The sequence below is a fragment of the Danio rerio genome, chromosome 15 (assembly GCF_049306965.1).
Source record: "Danio rerio strain Tuebingen ecotype United States chromosome 15, GRCz12tu, whole genome shotgun sequence".
Lineage (NCBI taxonomy): Eukaryota > Metazoa > Chordata > Actinopteri > Cypriniformes > Danionidae > Danio > Danio rerio.
The window spans coordinates 49,755,001-49,775,639 of record NC_133190.1 but is presented as its reverse complement, the minus strand read 5'-3'; the positions used below and the strand labels follow the sequence as shown (position 1 = coordinate 49,775,639).

Sequence of the window (20,639 nt, the reverse complement as noted above, 5' to 3'; positions counted from 1 at the left end):
TTAACAGTGTACGCGACGCTCGACAACAATAACTTACGTGTCTAAGGAGGATTATTGTTTACCTGAGAGCTGTTCCAGATTCGCTTTAGTCTCCTCTTAATAAAGACGCGGCTCTAGTTGCTGGTGATTGTTCTGTCTCTACAGATTTGGTAAGTGAGCGACCAGTGCTCTGTTTATTCAGTTCGTATTTTATTCGTATCAAACAAACTATTGCAACGAGTGTAAACAAGTTAGCACTAACAGTTACAACCAAACTATAACCTCGTGTTGGATTTTGTGACCGGAATAACACACGCGGCTTTCTGACGCTACCTGTCGAGTGCATCTAAGTTTCCGGGAAATGCTGAGTTTTTTTTTCTCTCATTCGCTGTGCGGTATCAAACATTGCATGAAAAATACACGCTTAGAGCAGCTCCTTGAATCAAATATCTCATTTGTCGCGAGGGACATGAATGAATTCCCTGAATGAAAGAGCCAAACTGCAGTTAAAGTCCACCATTTAATAATTTGGCAAATAATTCGACTACAGATGTCCATGTAAACACAGTCACATTGTCCGCTGTGGTTGTGTGTTTTGACTCTGAAATTCAGCGCGGCCAAATAGACACTCCCACACCAAGCCTCTTTTGTTCCTCCGACACTCCCCCCTAAACAGAGCTGGACACGCCCACTTTTCTGACTTTTTCCAAAGTAGAGGTGTGAAAACACCCTGCTGAAACGAGGGGGTTTCATGGCCCTTTAATGTAGCCTATAGTCTTCTTGTTTTGTTTTTTACATGTTTATAATTATTATGCTTTTTATATGTTTTTACAATGTGGGTGTCAAAATTGCAAGATTTTGGTATCATTTTGATTGTTAATTATTCAGCATATACAAAAAACAAACTAAAAAAAAAAATAAAAACGCTGATTAAAAGTCTCTGCTCATCATGTTGGTCAAGTTAACCTCCATGGAAAAGCTACATATATATTATCTGGACACTCCTTTTGTGTTTAATAAGTACTACTTATATTTTTACAGCAGCTGACATCCAGCATTTTGGGGCGTTATCCTGTTTATTGGTGACAGGAAAACCCACTTAAGTGCATTCCCGCCCCCTACTGGACATAAGTGTGTATCATAACCCTTGACGAATAGTGACACCAATAATAAAACAAACATAAAAAACTAATATTAGACAAACATATTTTATTCAAAATGATTACTTAAGCAACTTTATATTTATTAAACCATAATACCATTTCCAAAAATTTAATTGCATAATAAACCTTTAATTTTGCAGGAGCATTCCTTTGCATTACCTTTTTATTTATTTATTTTTTAGAATTAGCATAATCTATTTTCATATTCCAACAGATGTAACTCCTCTATTAATCGCATTATTTCTGTTTCTTAAGGTTTGCAATAACCTGATTCATGACACATAATAATCTTGTTCATGACACTCAAAGGACTTTTACGTTGAAATTAAACGACTTCCTTTTAAAGTGAAATAACTTCCTTTTACTGTGAAAATTCATGCATACACACATATGAAATCACTTGCATATATGTATATACACAACTGTATATATGTTTGTGAATTTTATTTTGTATGTTTGCACAAGTGTCATTTGGGTGTTTATGCACACATCAAGTTTATATTCTTATGTGAGAGTTTATGGGTGTATATGCATAGATCAAGTTTATATGTATATGCGAGTGTGTATAGGTGTGTTTGCATGCAGCAAGTTTATATGTATGTGCGTGTGTTAATGTGAGTGTTTATGTGAGGATCGAGTTTATATGTATGCGCGTGTGTATGTGGATGTATTCATGCGTCAAGTTTATATGTATATATACAAGTTTCATCCATGTTGTTTTGAACATTCAGTATAGGTGTATATGCGAGTAATTAATAGGTGTATATACACGTGTTTTATGTATGTGTTGATAAGCAAAGTTTGATTTAAATCCTATACAGCACCTCATAATACTAACATGCTACTTCTGTCCGAATATTCCGAGTAGCGGTAAACACCATAGGGAGCGCGTCACTGGTTGTCATTATTCAAAAATGAACCAATATGAATATAAAACCATTTTAAACTCAGTAAAGTAGGCACAATAGCGCTGTTTACTGATGTTTTGTTGCTAAACTAAATAAAATCGACATTATCGATGCTGTAAAAGGCCCTTATGAAACTGAAAATAGTCACATCAATCTCACACCAGAAGATTTCAGTGGCTGAACAACACTTTCATGCCTATAACTCTCTATAGCTCTGCTTGACAAAAATAGTTTCAAAACAGAACATCGCCTGTCTAAGAGAGCCCTGCATTCATAACGTCTTTGAAAAGCATCTGCAACTTACAGAAAGCCCCTAAAAGTTGTTGACATCCTCGGGCATTAGTGATCCAGGCCATGAAAGCTTTCCATTACAACTCAAACCGCAAACCTGTGTTCAGATGCACTATACTTTATACTTCATTCTCAAACACACACAAACAAACACAGATGTTAAACTAGTGAAACAAAGCCAGCGAAGGGCTGAAATCACACACCGCTGTTATGTAATGAGATTTACACTGCGGTAATAACAAACAGAGCTCTTTCAGTAGAGGATGGAGCAGAAATACGGGCTTGTTTGAGAGAAATAAACACAAGAAATGAAATATTAAGTGTGCTTTAGGATCAGAGCAGAGCACAGAGAACTGTTATTGACGTGCATCATTAATATGTGCTGCGAAAGCTCATCATAAACACTACTTTCTGAAGAAACCTCAGCTCACATCTGAGAGCTTTTCCTCAGCTTTTCCTGCTTTGAAGCAGTGTTGTGCTTCCGGATGAGTTGCGGAGAAACACGTCTGGACTGTTGCACCAAATAAATCACCTCAGACTAAGAATATAAAGCCATTTAGCTGGCATTCTGAGGGTATTTAATGACGATTAAAAACACATTTTCATCCCAAATTCTTATTATTGTAATATAATATGTTTTCCTATTGAGTTTTGTCCTTATTAATTGCACTATATTAGTGTGTGGTGATAATGAGAATCTAATGAGAGTTATAATTGGATGCTTAAAGTTGGAATGACATCAACATTTACTCTTCATATTTGTATTGTGGCGCTTATATAAACTATACTATCAGTCATTTTGGGCGGGGCGATGAGGCATTTAGGGTGGAGCTATCTGTCATTTTGGGCAGAGCTATTAGTCATTTAGGGCGGAGCTACCAGTCATTTAGGCTGAAGTCATTTAGGCAAGGGCTATTAGTCATTTAGGGTGGAACTATCAGTCATTTAGGGTGGGGCTATCAGGCATTTAGGGTGGAGCTATCAGTCATTTAGGGCGGGGTTATCAGGCATTTAGGGTGGAGCTATTAATAATTAAGGGCAGAGCTATCAGTAATTTAGAGAAAGGCTATCAGTCATTTAAGGTGGAGCTATCAGCAATCTAGGGCCGGGCATAGGTCATTTAGGGAGGAGTTTTTTTAGGGAGGGGCCATCAGTCATTTAGGGAGGGGCTATCAGTCATTTAGGGAGAGGCTATCAGTCATTTAGGGTGGGGCTGAAAATCATTTGGGGAAGGGCTATCAGTCATTTAGGGTGGAGCTATCAGCAATCTAAGGCCAGGCATGGGTCATTTAGGGTGTAGGCTTTTAGGGAGGGGCTTTCAGTCATTTAGGGTGGGGCTGTCAGTCATTTAGGTGGGAGCTATCCGTCATTTAGGGAGGGGCTATCAGGCAATTAGGGTGGAGCTATCAGTAATATAGGGAAGGGATATAAGTCATTTAGGGTGGAGCTATCAGTCATTTGGGGCGTGGCTATCATACATTTAGGGTGGGGCTATCAGTAATTTAGGGCGGAGCCATCAGTCATGTAGCGTGAAGTCATTTAGGGTGGGGCTAAAAGTCATTTGGGGTGGGATTATCAGTTATTTACGGAGGGGCTATCAGTAATTTAGGTTGGAGCTATTAGTCATTTAGGGCGAAGTCATTTAGGGAAGGGCTATCAGTCATTTAGGGTGGAGCTATCAGCAATCTAGGGCTGGGCATAGGTAATTTAGGGTGGAGTCTTTTAGGGAGAGGCTATCAGTCATTTAGGGTCGAGCTATCAGCAATCTACGGCCAGGGAATAGGTCATTTAGGGTGGAGTCATTGGGGGACGGGCTATCAGTCATTTAGGGCGGGACTTTCAGTCATTTAGGGTGAAGTCATTTATGGAACGGCTATTAGTAATTTAGGGTGGAGCTATCAGTCATTAGGGGCGGAGCTATAAGCCATTTAGGGCGGGGCTATCAGGCATTTAGGGTGGAGCTATTAGTAATTTAGGGTGGAGCTATCAGTCATTTAGGGTGAAGTCATTTAGGGAAGGGCTATCAGTCATTTAGGGTGGAGCTATCAGCAATCTAGGGCTGGGCATAGGTAATTTAGGGTGGAGTCTTTTAGGGAGAGGCTATCAGTCATTTAGGGTCGAGCTATCAGCAATCTACGGCCAGGGAATAGGTCATTTAGGGTGGAGTCATTGGGGGACGGGCTATCAGTCATTTAGGGCGGGACATTCAGTCATTTAGGGTGAAGTCATTTATGGAACGGCTATTAGTAATTTAGGGTGGAGCTATCAGTCATTAGGGGCGGAGCTATAAGCCATTTAGGGCGGGGCTATCAGGCATTTAGGGTGGAGCTATCAGTCATTTAGGGTGAAGTCATTTAGGGAAGGGCTATCAGTCATTTAGGGTGGAGCTATCAGCAATCTAGGGGCAGGCAATAGGTAATTTAGGGTGAAGTCTTTTAGGGAGGAGCTATCAGTAATTTAGGGCGGGGCTTACCGTAATTTAGGGAGGGGCTATCAGTAATTTAGGGTGGGGCTATCAGTCATTTAGGGAAGGGCTATCAGTCATTTAGGGAGGGACTATCTGTCATTTAAAGCGGAACTATCATTAAATTAGGGCGGAGCTATGAGATCTTTAGGGTGAAACTGTCAGTCATTTAAGGAGAGGCTATCGGTCATTTAGAGAGGGGCTATCTGTCATTTGGGCGGGACTATCAGTAATTTAGGGAGGAGCTATCAGGTCATGTCTTGTGCCTGGGCAATCTTCTTTCTTTTGTTTTTGTTACAATGCCCATCTTCCCAAAGGATGAAATCATGCACTGCCCTATATTGTCGTCTAATTTCAGGACCATTTCAAGAGGATGTACATCATGATAGAGGAAAAAGGATAATCTTAACTTCTGCTTCATGGTGACTGTAACATAAGGAATAATGCTATTAAATAAATTATTTTGGATACTGAAAGTTTGTATAAATGTAAAAAGTTTACATTTAAAAACTTTTAAAAACATATTTGTATGCGACAATAGTTGCATGGTTAATTCAAATGTTTTCCCCCACAGTTCAAAGCTAATTGGCTGTGGTGTGTGAATAAGAGGGTGTGTGTGTGTTTCCCAGCACTGAGGTTTTTACTCTGGTTAGTGGCTGGAAGGGCATCTGCTGTGTAAAAACATATGCCAGAGTAATTGATGGTTCATTCTGCGGTGGCGACCCCTGATAAAGCAGATATTTAGGCAAAGGAAAATGAGTGAGAGTAAGTAAACGCCACATACTGTACAGCCCCAGAATTTTACAAACTTGCTATTTTGTTGCATTCTGACAATGCACAATCCAAAATGAGTAAACTCTGAAGATAACTGAACGACGGTGTTGTGTGAAGCTGTTGTCCATCAGGTGACATACCGACGTGTCTCATCGATCTGCTGACAGAGGAATGAGTGATGTTGAGTCAGATCCGCAGGGACTGGACCCGCAGCAGGAGCCGCAGACACACCAGCAGATCCATCGATGGATCATTTGACTGTAGGTGAAGAGAGAAGAGCAGGACGAGCGATGACTCTCTGGAGAACAGCGGAGAAACACTGTCACGCATGACAAACCATAATAAACACACTGCTGAGTAATGCAGGCTCCATCAGCTTACACATCCCACATGGAATAATACTATAGTCCTTTATAGTAAATACTATAGCACTTTTATAATTATACTACAGTAAAACACTTGAATTGACCTGTTGTGGTGATTCTATAGTTGCTATGGTAACACAACAACAATAACAACAACAGTAATTGATTTGCTGTGGTGATTCTACAGTAGCTATGGTAATATGACAACTACAATAATTGATCTGTTGTGGTGATTCTATAATTGCTATGGTAACATAACGACAACAGTAATCGATCTGCTGTGGTGATTCTTCAGCTGCTATGGTAACACAACAACTATAGTAATTGATCTGTTTTGGTGATCCTATATTTGCTATCCTAACAGAACAGCTACAAGGATTGATCTGTTGTGGCGATTCTATAGTTGCTATGGTGACACAACAACAACAACAGTAATTGATCTGTTATGATTCTATAGTTGCTATGGTAATACAACAACAACAACAACAATGGGAATTGATCTGCTGTGGTGATTTTACAGTCGCTATGGTAACAATGACAACAGTAATCGATCTGCTGTGGTGATTCTACAGTTGCTATGGTAACACAACAACTGTTGTTTTTGATCTGTTGTGGTAATTCTATAGTTGCTATAGTAATACAACAACAACAACAACAACGACACTTGATCTGTTGTGATAAGTCTATAGTTGCTATGGTAACACAACAGCTACAATGATTGATCTGTTGTGATGATTCTATAGTTGCTATGCCAACACAACAGCTATTGTAATTGATCTGTTGTGATAATTTTATAGTTGCTATGGTAACACAACAACGACAATGATTGATCTGTTGTTGTAATTCTATAGTTGCTATGGTAACATAACGACAACAGTATCGATCTGCTATGGTGATTTTAAAGTTGCTATGGCAATACAACAACTGTTGTAATTGATCTGTTGTAGGGATTCTATAGTTGATATGGTAACACAAAAACAACAGTAATTGATCTGCTGTGGTGATTCTGTAGTTGCTATGGTAACATAATGACACCAGTATCGTTCTGCTATGGTGATTTTACAGTTGCTATGGCAACACAACAACTATTGTAATTGATTTTTTGTAGGGATTCTATAGTTGATATGGCAACACAACAACTATTGTAATTGATCTGTTGTGGTGATTCTGTAGTTGCTATGGTAACACAACAACTACCGTAATTCATAAGTTGTAGTGATTCTATAGTTGCTATGAAGACAACTATAGTGTGTGGATTTTTCAAACAAATAATAAATAAATTGCTTAAATTAAATATTTTAAAATAAACTTAAAACAATCTGACTACTTTTGTGCTTTCCCTTATTTCAAGAGTTGACACTTAGACATTGCACTGTTGGCAGATTTAGAATGCTGTCCAAGGAGAGAACTCTGAGCTCGGAGATAATTGAGCCCAGGGCTACCGCCTGGTCGATGAGAATGTATGGGAGTACGAGATCAGGTAGTTCTCGAGAGCTCCCCCTGGTAAAGGAGGAAAGGGGGAGATAGAGTGGATCAAGGGGGTTTCTTCAGAAAACGAAGACTATGGAGTAGTATTAGCCGGGCTACTTATAGTGAGCTTGGATTAATCTGATTGGCTTGATAATGTTTACAGATGAGAGACCAGCTGCGATCAATCATATCAAGCGCTCCTCTCGAAGTTAATTTGTGAAACTGTACTTGACGTCACACATAGTGTTGCAAAGTTCACAAATTTCCAGCAGATTTGGACTACTTTTGATATGTGTCTGACAGCCCGTACATGTCATGTTTAACATCTATTAACCAATGGTGAATGCCCATTGGGCTAGTTTAAGGGTATTTTTAATTGGCCATTGGGTTAATTTTGTTGTGAAAACCTTGCAACCCTGGTCACATATAATAGAGTAGGATAACATTGTGATATTTTGGCAGACGGTAATAAAAATATCTTAATATTTTGCAAATAAAACATTCTAAACAATAGTATATATATATATATATATATATATATATATATATATATATATATATATATATATATATATATATATATATATATATATACTTATTATATATACTCCAGCCCCAACAAAATTTTCTCCCACACTTGCACTGTTTATTTAGTTTACGAATGCAACATTTCGATGTGCATGCAGGTGGTTTTTGCATATAGTGATTGACAGTGTGCACCACGACCCAGTGGTTTCTGCATCTGCGTGCTCACGCTCTGGTCTGCTGGTCAAAGCAATTAAAAAAAACATGGCTTTAATTATCATACCTGGCAGGATGAGACATGCATGAGTGGATGGAAATGCAGCGGAACGAAGCTCCAGGAAACACTGACCAAAATCTGCAGTCCAGCCACAGCACGGATTTACTCAAGTCCTATTTAAGAACTTCAATCACAAACATGTTTGTCCGGCTTCAGTTTATCTACCGATGTTTGTGTGTTTTCCATTCCCGAGGCTTATATGAAATTGTGTCAGTGCACGCTTGCAAGGCTTTACTAGTAAAGGTAGATTTAGAAAGGAAAGGCATTTATATTAAACTCTCAGTGTGTTGCCGAAGCATGAACGATGAAGCAAATCAAAGCCGAACGCACACCGAGACTCAGAAATATCACTGTTTTAAAAACACTCTCCTCAAAGGTTGTTTGCAGTACAATGGCCAATCACTTCAGTCCTCCTCCAGTCGTGATTCCCCTTAAAGAGATTATTATTCTCCGTCTAAATGTGGTAATATATGTTAAATTAGATTTGCTATATATTGGCTCTCATGATTCAGAGTGTGTGTGGATGTGAAACAGCCTGGTTGAAGCTGAAAATGTGGGTTTCTGTCATGCAAAAAGGTACACAGGGTTCTTACAGCTTTTCCAAAGTTCAATATAAACACTTTTTCCAAGCACTTTCCAGATGCATTTTCAAACTTTTTCAGCACTTTACAAGTGGGGCGCATTACATATTTTCATAGTCCTTGAAATTATACAATTTATTATACTTTTCTATGGTATAGTATAACATAGCATATTATAGTATAGTATAGTATAGTATAGTATAGTATAGTATAGTGAAGGGATCAAGTACATCAAAGAGGTTGTTATTGCAGAATAAAGCCTGAAGTGACTGAATGGTTTTATTCTGCAATAACCACCTGGATGCACTTTATCCAACTTATTACAAAAATACTTGACAAAAAATGCTGTTCTGAGTCCTAATATTTTTTAAAATCTTTAATTAAATGCAAAGCTGACAGAAACTAAAACTGCTGATGGAGTATAAAATAACCTGCAAATTGTTCAGACACTAGATGGAGACAGTCAAAACACTAAGCTGCCAGAAACTAAAAAAAGCTGATGAAGTATACACTAACCTGGACATTATTCAGACACTAGATGGAGCCAAACAGTCAAAAACACAACAGAAACTAAAACAGCTGATGGAGTATACACTAACCTGCGCATTATTCAGACACTAGATGGAGACAAACAGTCAAAAACACAAAAGAAACTAAAACAGCTGATGGAGTATACACTAACCTGCGCATTATTCAGACACTAGATGCAGTCAAACAGTCAAAAACACAGCAGAAACTAAAACAGCTGATGGAGTATACACTAACCTGCGCATTATTCAGACACTAGATGGAGACAAACAGTCAAAAACACAACAGAAACTAAAACAGCTGATGGAGTATACACTAACCTGCGCATTATTCAGACACTAGATGCAGTCAAACAGTCAAAAACACAACAGAAACTAAAACAGCTGATGGAGTATACACTAACCTGAGCATTATTCAGACACTAGATGGAGACTGTCAAAAACACAAAGCTGACAGACACTAAAACAGCTGATGGAGTATACACTAACCTGCACATTATTCAGACACTAGATGGCGCTAAACAGTCAAGAACACAAAACTGACAGAAATTAAAACAGCTGATGGAGTATACACTAACCTGCACATTATTCAGACACTAGATGGCGCTAAACAGTCAAGAACACAAAACCGACAGAAATTAAAACAGCTGATGGAGTATACACTAACCTGCGCAATATTCAGACACTAGATGGCGTGTCTGAATGTGATGGGGTGTCAAGCTGATTTGCATTCGATGTATATCAAGTCGTTACTGTAGTCTAATTACGAGTATTTTAAAAATCTAGTACTCTAATATTTAATTGTTAGAATCTGATTGCATAATTTTGATTACACTTAATCCGCTCTGCATGACACTATCTGCAGACTGTGATTTGTGTGAAAGCATGTGTTTCCATCAGTCCGATGTGAATATATTAATGTGATGTTTCTATTAGCTGCGGATTTGGACTCCTGAAAACTGAACTATTTGCTCATCGGGTCTAAAGGGAGAGAAAAGCATCTGCTGAGCAGGCAGAAGCAGAGCCGCAGGGGTCAGATCATTATCATTAATGCATCTGATTATCATTTTAATTAGTGGAGAATTCAATTAGTAGAGGTCCGGCTCGGGCTGCAGTCCCAATGTCTGTCCGTGTGGACTCGAGTGAGTGTGTGTGAATGTCTGTGGTTTCAACATATCTGAGTAAATTTAACAACAGAATCATTCAGTTTACTTTAGCTTAGTTCCTTATTTATCAAGGATCGGCACAGTGGAATGAACCACCAACTATTTCAGCATATGTTTTACGCAGCGGATGACCTTCCAGCTGCATCCAGTACTGGAAAACACCCATACACACTCATTCACACACACTCATTCTACGACCAATTTATTTAATCAATTTCCCTATAGCGCATGTGTTTGGACTGTGGGGGAAACCAAAGCACCCCGAGGACACCCACGCCAACACGGGGAGAACATGCAAACTCCACACAGAAACACCAACTGACCCAGCCATATATATATATATAAAAAATATATATAAAAAATATAAAAAAATATATAAATAAAAAAAAAAAAATATATATATATATATATATATATATATATATATATATATATATATATATATATATATATATAAAATGTAACTTCATATAATTTTATGAAATGCTTAATTTTTAACTAATGAAAAAAAAAATTCTGAATGCAGTATGCCCAAGAAAAAAAAAATTACAAAACTTAAATTCAACTTAAAATGTGACAAAATAAAATCTATCACTTACATACGGCGCAATAAGGTGCAAGACATGTTTAGCGCGATTTGTTGCTAATTTTAGACCAGCGCAACCCTCATTTTTTGCGTTTTGCACCCTGTTGCTTAAATAGAAAATCTATTTGTGCCACTTTGTGGACTCATGGGTGTGCTGGTCTATAAAGGAGGTGTGTTAAGGCGCATTGTTAGCACGTTGCTATTTTGAGGAACATGCAGGTCCAAACACTTACACATTGCTGAATGCACACAGGATGTACAGCAACACAAAAATATGTTTACATATGAAAATATCTAAAGGATAAAATGAAACAGAAATCATTTTCTACATCAATATAAATAGCACTGCCTCCATGCCTTCTTCACCTCAGGGGGCCTTTTCAGTTTATTCATGATGATCTGCATCAGTATAATGTGATTATTATGATCAGTATTATTGATTATATGCAGATTTATATTTGCTTTAATAAACACAAGTGTAGATTTGTCCGGCTGTGGGGTTTTGGAGACGTCTGCATCAGCAGACATCAGAACAGGACGTGTGTTTGGATATAACTCAGACCACACTTCATTATTATTGTTCATTTATTTCTCTGCTGGAGATTAGAACTGAATTTACAAATAGTTTAGACACAAATCTCTGAGCTTAACAAAGGAAATTAAATATGTGGGCTAATAGTTGTGTTCAGTGGAGTGAGTTTCCACCGTTTCCTCACTCCACCAAAGTAAAGGAGTAAAGGAGTAAAGTGAAGAGGCTGAATGGAGGAGGCTCGTTCTTTATCCTCGCGCTGCAGATGCTCTGTTTGACTGTTTTCTTGCTAGTGAAGTGTTCACTTTTTACACACAAAGCCTGCCATGTAAATATTAAACGCGCCATAGCGCAATGCAACTGATTCTTAAAGGGAATGAGAGATAAGACTCTGATTGGTTAAAAGCAAGTTATGCTTAAAACACACCCAAAACTCATCAAGACAATAAGCTCAACCCTGTTAGACCATGCGGCGGGACGCAGAGCATATTTATTCATCCTTAAAATAACAAAAGTGGATTCGGACATGCTCTTAATGCTTTTGCACTATGCACTTTAGACTTTGCGCTTAGATCATTAAAATAGAGCCCTTTGTCTTCAATGCTGAACACAATACATCCGTTTTGAACATTAAGTTTCTTTTTAATATTTTCAATGTGAACATCATAAAGTCACCTCGAAGTTTTGTGAGAGATGTTTTCTCAGAAGAGTCAGATTGAAAAACACGGCCGATCATTTGCCCTCCTGCACCTCCACATCACTCAGCTGTCATTAACACCCTCATGAATTATTCATCACAGCTGTTTAATATGCATAAAACGCCGCCACCAGCTAATCAGGCCACGCAGGTTGTGCTAATCAAAGAGTAATTGACAGGACAGGTGAGAAAGAGAAAGACGGCTTCGGGTTAAATGCAGAATTCGGCAGGAGTCAATACTAATCGGGAAAGAGGCTCATGGGAAACCTGTTTTTTTTTTTTTTTATTTGTTTGTGAGTGACGGTGTTCATAATAATGCACAAAACACATTCAGATTTACTCTTTCAGAGGCGGAGCATGACAACACTGGATCTGACTTTGCACTGAATGACAAGAAATTAATATTTTATAAGAGGGGAAATAAGGGTAAATCTGATTTTTAAAAAAGTGCTTGACACACTACTGCAATATTTGCTTTGAAATAATTAACATCATTCAAATAAATAATGAGTCATTTAAATAAAGGAAATAAACTGAATGAAGAATACACTCATAAGAGAGTGAATGAAAGAAAAAACTAAATAAACAGAGAATAGAGGAAAGAAAGAAAGAAAGAAAAAAAGGAAAGACAGAAGGAAAGAAAGAAAGAAAGAAAGAAAGAAAGAACAGACAATAGAAGAAAGAACAGACAATAGAAGAAAGAAAAATGAAAGAATGAATGAACGAAAGAAAGAAAAAGAAATGAAGGAAGGAAGGAAGGAAGGAAGGAAAGAAAGAAAGAAAGAAAGAAAGAAAGAAAGAAAGAAAAGCAATAATGAGAAAATGAATGAATGAATGAATGAATAAATGAATGAATGAATGAATGAATGAATGAATGAATGAATGAACATAGGAAATGCAAAAGAGCGAAAGGAAGGAAGGTGGATGGATGGATAGATAGATAGATAGATAGATGATAGATGATAGATGGATGGATGGATGGACGGACGGACGGACGGACGGACGGACGGACGGACGGACGGACGGACGGACGGACGGACGGACGGACGGACAGACAGACAGACAGACAGACAGACAGATAGATAGATAGATCAGCTCAATGAGAAGACTGCAGGTAGAGTAAGTTGATGGTAGGATGACCCCACCTATAAACACTTTTTCTATCCAATGGCCTCGTGAGGACACACACTGCATCAATCATGTAAAAGTGGTTTTGAGAAAAATAAATGTTGGCATTTTATTAGAATAGTTAAAGTGTTGTAATTCTGCAACAGCAGGCTTTACAGGATTACATGAAATAATGCAACAGTGACTGAATTAATATCGAGTGTATAGTGAATGAATATTCTAAATACATATAAGTAATTCAGTGTTAATTGCATCTAAATGTAAAAGTTTTTAATTTCACTCATAAAATGTTTTCTGCAGCCTTCATTTCAGTGTGTTCTGACTGAATAATTACAGTGGCAATGCCGCAGTTTTGCTTTAAAGCTGTCCTCGCGCTGGATAATGGAGCTAATTTGATGTGGTTTAGTAAATCTGAACTGTCAGGTGCTTCAGCTCCAGCAAAAATGTAATTTATATTCATATGCGGAAATGATGAATCAATTCACAGGCTTGATGCGCACGTTTGACTGCTGATAATGAACTTTCTGTCAGTTCTGAATAAACCCATACGACTCTTTTTTTTTCACAGCAGAGATCAGCGTTTTACTCAGAGTTAATCACCGCCAATATATTGTGTTTTTGTTTAATCAAAAACAACGGCCAGAGATGCTTTTTAAATGTATTTTCTACAAATTCAACCTTTTTGGAATATTGTTAATAATCATTTTAAATAACACATTTATAAGCATTTAAATATATTTGCCTGCTTCATTTGTTAGAAAATATATGCTTTGTTGTTGTTGTTGTTGTCTAAAACATTTGCACCGCTGGTTGCCAGTGCTTAATTTGTAAATTGCGAGGTCCTGGAACTGATCGGGATAACGGATCCGGCATGTTACCGGGGGAGAGGTGGAGAGCTGACGACAGTTAAAGAGGGGTGGGCAGGGGGGTGAGGGGGTAATGGGGCTTTTGTGAGGCGGTTAGCGGATGATAGTGAAGAGCTAGGTGGTGGGTGGTGGTGGTGTGGGGGGGGGGGGGATTGGGGGGGGGGGGGGCGTGTTGGGGTGTTTGGTGTAGGAAGATATGGTGTGTTGCAGACGAAAGAGAAGAGGGTTGGGGAGTCGTGGGGCTGGGTGAGGCAGGGGTGTGGGTGAGGAGGGGGATCAGTAAAATTAGGTGCCAGATCTTCTGAAATCTGATACGGCACCTCATTTTACCGATCCTCCTCCTCACACACACCCCCATCCCGCCTCGCCACACCTTTCACTTTGTGAAATAATTCATGCTGGTTGGCCTTTATTAGGAATCATTCATTCATTCATTTTCCTTCGGCTTAGTGCCTTAGTTATTAGGGATCGCCACAGTGGACCGAACCACCAACTATTCTAGCATATGTTTTACACATCGGATACCCTTCCAGCGGCAATCCAGTACTGGGAAACACCCATACACACCCACACACACACACACTATGGCCAATTTAGTTTATCCAGTTGATCTATAGTGCAAGTGTTATCCGCTTGTTAAGTGGTGACGTGTTTGTGACGTATGTAATACTGTTTCCGGGTCCAAGCCGCCACTCATTTGAGTGGAGAAATCATTCGTTTATGATCACGTTTTATTCCTATCACACATTAAAGTAAATTTTATATAGAATCATAGTGTTCACAACAATCTCTGGGCTTGCTGCATAACAAATACAAAAATTAACAATTAATAAAAAACGAATCACTTTCTGGCCATCGGATATTAGGCATGGACATATATGCTGCCATCGTGATTTTCGAAAGCCTTAAATCGCTTTGTAAACGTTTATTATTACCATTTCATGAGTCTCCCCATTCAGTTGAATAGAGCACTTGGACCCGGAAGCCGCTTCGCGTGACGTCACACTTAACAAGCGGATAGCAGTGGGGGTGGGGGGTGGGTGGGGTTATGGGGGGGTTGTTGTTTTGATGCGTGGTCCGCTACATCACTGGTGTTGTCAAAACAAGTAAAAGAACAAGAATTTGGAGACAGGATATTCTAAACACACACGGCTTTCTGACGCTATATCTACAGAGGGAATTCAGTGGCTGAGAAATGCAGAGGGTTTTTTTTCTCCTATTTGCCATGCGGTATCAAACACACCAATAAAACCACACTCTTCCATCAGTTCCTGCATCCAATATCTGGTTTGTCACGGGGGGTTATGGACCTTTAAATAATCTTAAACAATCTTCATAAAAAATATTTAAATACATTTTTAAACGAAACATATATGCAAAGAAATATGTGAAAATGTAATGATAATAATCAATAAGCAATCATATAAATTTATATATTAAAATGATTGATATGTTTAGGATTTATATTTTAAATAATATATACTTACAATCTATTGTAAGATTTTTTTTCTCATCCTGGAAAAAAATGTTATACCGAAATAAAATTTTTGCACATATTTAACACAACACTGTAAAGAAATCATGCATGTAAAAGACTGACAATTAGCTGAACGTATACTAGTTTAATTAGCGTCACTTAAAATCTTTATTTCAATGTGGAATACTACATTTTTAACTTTTAGTTTTAACTTTTGTGGCCTTACAGCAAGAAGGTCACTGGTTCGAGTTTCGGCTGGGTCAGTTGGCATTTCTGTGTGGAGTTTGCATGTTCTCCCCGCTCTGGTTTCCCCCGCAGTCTAAACACATGCGCTATTGCGGAATTGATTAACTAAATTGGTCGTAGAGCATGAGTGTGTGCGTAAATGAGTGTGTTTGGGAGTTTCCCACTACTGGGTTGCAAATGGAAAAGCATCCGCTGTGTAAATCATAAAATGGAATAGTTGGCAGTTCATTCTGCCGTGATAACCCCTGATAAATAAGGGGCTAGGCTGAAGGAAAATGAATGAATGAATGAATGAATGAATGAATGAATGAATGAATGAATGCAAAATATTGGGCTCTACAATATCTGATTAAATCTCTGACTGAGAGACTCCTCCACCTTTAGCCAATCACAATGTGCATATTTAATAAGCATGATGACATCACTAGTAGCATTGAGGTCAGCCCCGCCCTCACTCTCAGCTGAAGTCTTCTCTCTGTGTGTCAGTGGTGTTGTGAGGAGGTTTAAAGAGGAACTCTTTCCTGCAATTTAACAGAACTTCAGTCAGGAGATCAAATGTTTGGAGAAAACAGACCCAGAGCTCTGCAGGTGTTCTGCTTATATAACACTCACATGCACACACACACAACTGCACGCACACACACTTGGATATACGCACACAAACACACACAAACACTTGCAGATGCGCATGGACACACTTGCAAATACTTACAAAAACACGCACAAACCCACAAACAAAAAACATGCACAGATCAGCACACGCACAAACATACACAAAGCCACACACAAACAAACACACACACGCACACACAGACGCATGCACGCATGAACACAAACACACAAAAAACATACAGCACTCACACACACACACACACACACACACACACACACACACACACACACACACACACACAGAAGAGCTTCAGATCTCTCTCACACATGAGCAGGAGGATTTTGCAGACTCAGCCGTTGTGAATAACGTCCGCTGAGACGAATCCTCAGGCTCACACTGACCTCCATTAAAGAGTGTCATTACATATCAAATGATTCAATTAACAGGATTAACGTAATAGGCAGAAATGACTGAGGAGACCTTTCAGGAGCTTCTCTGAGGAGTTCCAATTGAGGAGAACAGATGTGGACAGAAACCAGGCCGTGTACTCTACTGGACTCTATCACTCCTTTTACTACAGACAGACATTCAGACACATTTAACCATACAGTACTGTTATCTCTAACATGGACACAGCTTGGGTTGGAAAAATAGTGAGGTCTGGGGAGTGTTAAAATAATAAAATAAAATAAAACAATGCAACTTAACAAACATTTTTTTTATTAAAAACTGAAATAATAATTAAAATAAATAAATAAAAATTAAAATAAATTTAAAATAAAATATGTATTTTTACTAAATAAAATAAAATAAAAAAGAGACAATAAAAAAACGACAATACATTTAAAATTATATAAAATAAAATTTGAAAATAAATTTAAAATTTAAATGAAATAAAAAATGAAACTAAATTAAAAATAAAACAAATAAATACATAACAAAACTAAATAAAAAAACTTAAAATTAAAATTAAATTAAAGAATGAAACTAAATTAAAATAAAATTTAATGAATTTTAAAAATCAACGAAAAAATTTAATAAAAAAAGAAAAAGAAACGAATTAAAAAATAAAATAAAAGTAAAGTAAAACAAAACAAAAAGTGAAACTAAAATAAAAAAAAAGTAAAAAATGAAACTAAACAAAAATAAAATAAAATGAATAATGAAACTAAATTAAAATAAAATAGATAAAATGAAAATGAAACTGAATAAAAAATGTAACTAAATTAAACATAAAAATAAAATAAAACAATTAAATTAAATAGAATCAAAATCAAATTAAGTTAAATAAAAAAAAATAAAATAAAAAATAAATAAAACGAGGAAACATAATAAATAGGAAATATAATAAATAAATAAATAAAAGTAAATAAATAATGAAGCTAAATAAAAAATAAATAAAAGTAAAATAATGAAACAAAGTAAAAAATGAAATAAAATAAAATAATGAAACTAACCTAAAAACAAAATAATAAGATAAAATAAATAATGAAACTAAATAAAAAAATAAATTAACAAAATAATGAAACAAAAATAAAAATAAAATAATGAAACTATATTAAAAACAAAATAATAAAATAAAATAAATAATGAAAATAAATGAAAAATTAAATAAAAATATAGGTAAAATAATAAAACTTAATTTAAAAAAATAAATAAAACAACGAAACTAAATTAAAAACAAAATAATAAAATAAAATAATGAAACTTAAGTTAAAACAATAATAAAATAAACAATGAAAATAAATGAAAAATTAAATAAAAATATAGGTAAAATAATAAAACTTAATTTAAAAAAATAAATAAAACAACGAAACTAATTAAAAAACAAAACAATAAATTTAAAAAAAGAAACTAAATTGAAAACAAAATGGAAGAATAAAACTAAATAAAAAATAAAAATACATATATATTTTTATATATATGTTTATATTTATAATAATTATATATTTATTAATTTAATTGTATAAATAATATGAATAATATTCTGTATAATTACTATTTTACATTACTGTGAGGGTTGGGGTGGGGGTAGACGTTAATAAAATTCAATTATTAGGTAATTTAATAAATAACATAAATAATACTTGGTATATTTGCTGATTTTACACTACTGTGAGGGCTAGTTTAGGGTTGGATTAGAGCTAGGCATTAATAAAATACAATTAGTGGGTAATTTATCACATAATATGAATAATACTTGGTATCATTAATATTTTACCTTACCTTGAGGGTTAAGATTGAGGTAAATGTTAATAAAACACATTTTGTGCACAAATTAATACATATTATAAATATTTATCATTAACTTAAGGTCACATCTGCATCCCTTGCATGCTCTGTATAAAAGTTTGAAGCATTCAGTTCATAACTGCATCAAAAATAAACTGATTTTATTGTTTGTTCATCACTGATTTCCCTTCATGCATTGCCCGTCAGCCATGACCACTGCTGTTAAACTGCAAATTGTCTTCATGTCATTTTCATGTACCTGTATTAATCGGCGCAGTAATTAACCAGCACGACATCAGTCTGACCAGCTGCTGCCCTCATATGTTGCCAAGTGGGTGGTTTTTGCGCGGCGGGACATTTGTGCATTACATTTTTAATTGTGTTGAGCTTCTTGCCCCCAAACAGCCGCCCCAAGCTGGAATAAAGAAGAATATCATAATGACGTTTACAATTATCCAACCCTAATGAAGAGAGAAAACTGTTTACCAGCCACACGTAACAAGACGCTTGACATTTGGGGATGCGCAGAAATGCAGGAGTGATTACGCCATTGTGTGTGTGTGTTTCCAGCAATTAGCCGTTAAAATAGCACAGATTGCATTTGTAAGGCAAACACTAGAAATGATGCAATCATCAGCTCCCGAGACACACGCTGATTTGCATGCAGACGGTAGACTTTGTAAGGTGGGTCTAACGAGTTTTTAAGTGTTTGGTGTTGGATCAAGACCCAGGATTTGCGGCTTCTGATCTGATAGATAGATAGATAGATAGATAGATAGATAGATAGATAGATAGATAGATAGATGATAGATAGATAGATAGATAGATAGATAGATAGATAGATAGATAGATAGATAGATAGATAGATAGATAGATAGATAGATAGATAGATAGATGATAGATAGACGGATAAACGGATAGACAGATAGACAGACAGACAGATAGATAGATAGATAGATAGATAGATAGACAGACAGACAGACAGACAGACAGACAGACAGACAGACAGACAGACAGACAGACAGACAGACAGACAGACAGACAGATAGATAGATAGATAGATAGATAGATAGATAGATAGATAGATAGATAGATAGATAGATAGATAGATAGATAGATAGATAGATAGATAGACGGATAGATAGACAGATAGATAGATAGATGGATAGATAGACAGATAGATAGATAGACGGATAGATAGATGGATGGACGGACGGACGGACAGGCAGGCAGGCAGGCAGGCAGGCAGACAGACAGACAGACAGACAGACAGACAGACAGACAGACAGACAGACAGACAGACAGACAGACAGACAGACAGACAGACAGACAGATAGATAGATAGATAGATAGATAGATAGATAGATAGATAGATAGATAGATAGATAGATAGATAGATAGATAGATAGATAGATGTAAAGAATGATTGATGGATAGATCAATAGACAGACATAGATTGATAGAGTGATTTAATGAGAAATGCATGGATAGATGGACGGACGGATGGAAGGAACAGATAGATGGATGGATAGATGGATGGATGGATGGATGGATGGATGGATGGATGGATGGATGGATGGATGGATAGATGGATGGACGGACAGACGTACGGACGAATGAACAAACGAATTAACTGGACGGACAAAGAGATGGATATAATGGTTTAATTATAGATGGATGGATCGATGGAGGGAAAGAAAAATAAATAGATGGACAGAGAGGTTGATGGATGTAAAGAACGATTGATGGATAGATCAATAGACAGACAGATAGAG

The 20,639-nt window shown here is 36.7% G+C and overlaps 1 long non-coding RNA gene across 1 annotated transcript in view; it reads right to left on the bottom strand.

Annotated features, from left to right (window-relative positions):
• LOC103908882 (uncharacterized) overlaps positions 1-20,639 on the bottom strand; it is a 31,506-nt gene that overhangs the window by 8,372 nt on the left and 2,495 nt on the right. The window contains exons 2-3 of the long non-coding RNA XR_012391179.1: positions 19,124-19,279; positions 5,720-5,837 (exon numbers count right to left, since the gene is read on the bottom strand). This is a non-coding gene — a long non-coding RNA (uncharacterized lncRNA). The remainder of the gene's footprint in view (positions 1-5,719; positions 5,838-19,123; positions 19,280-20,639) is intronic.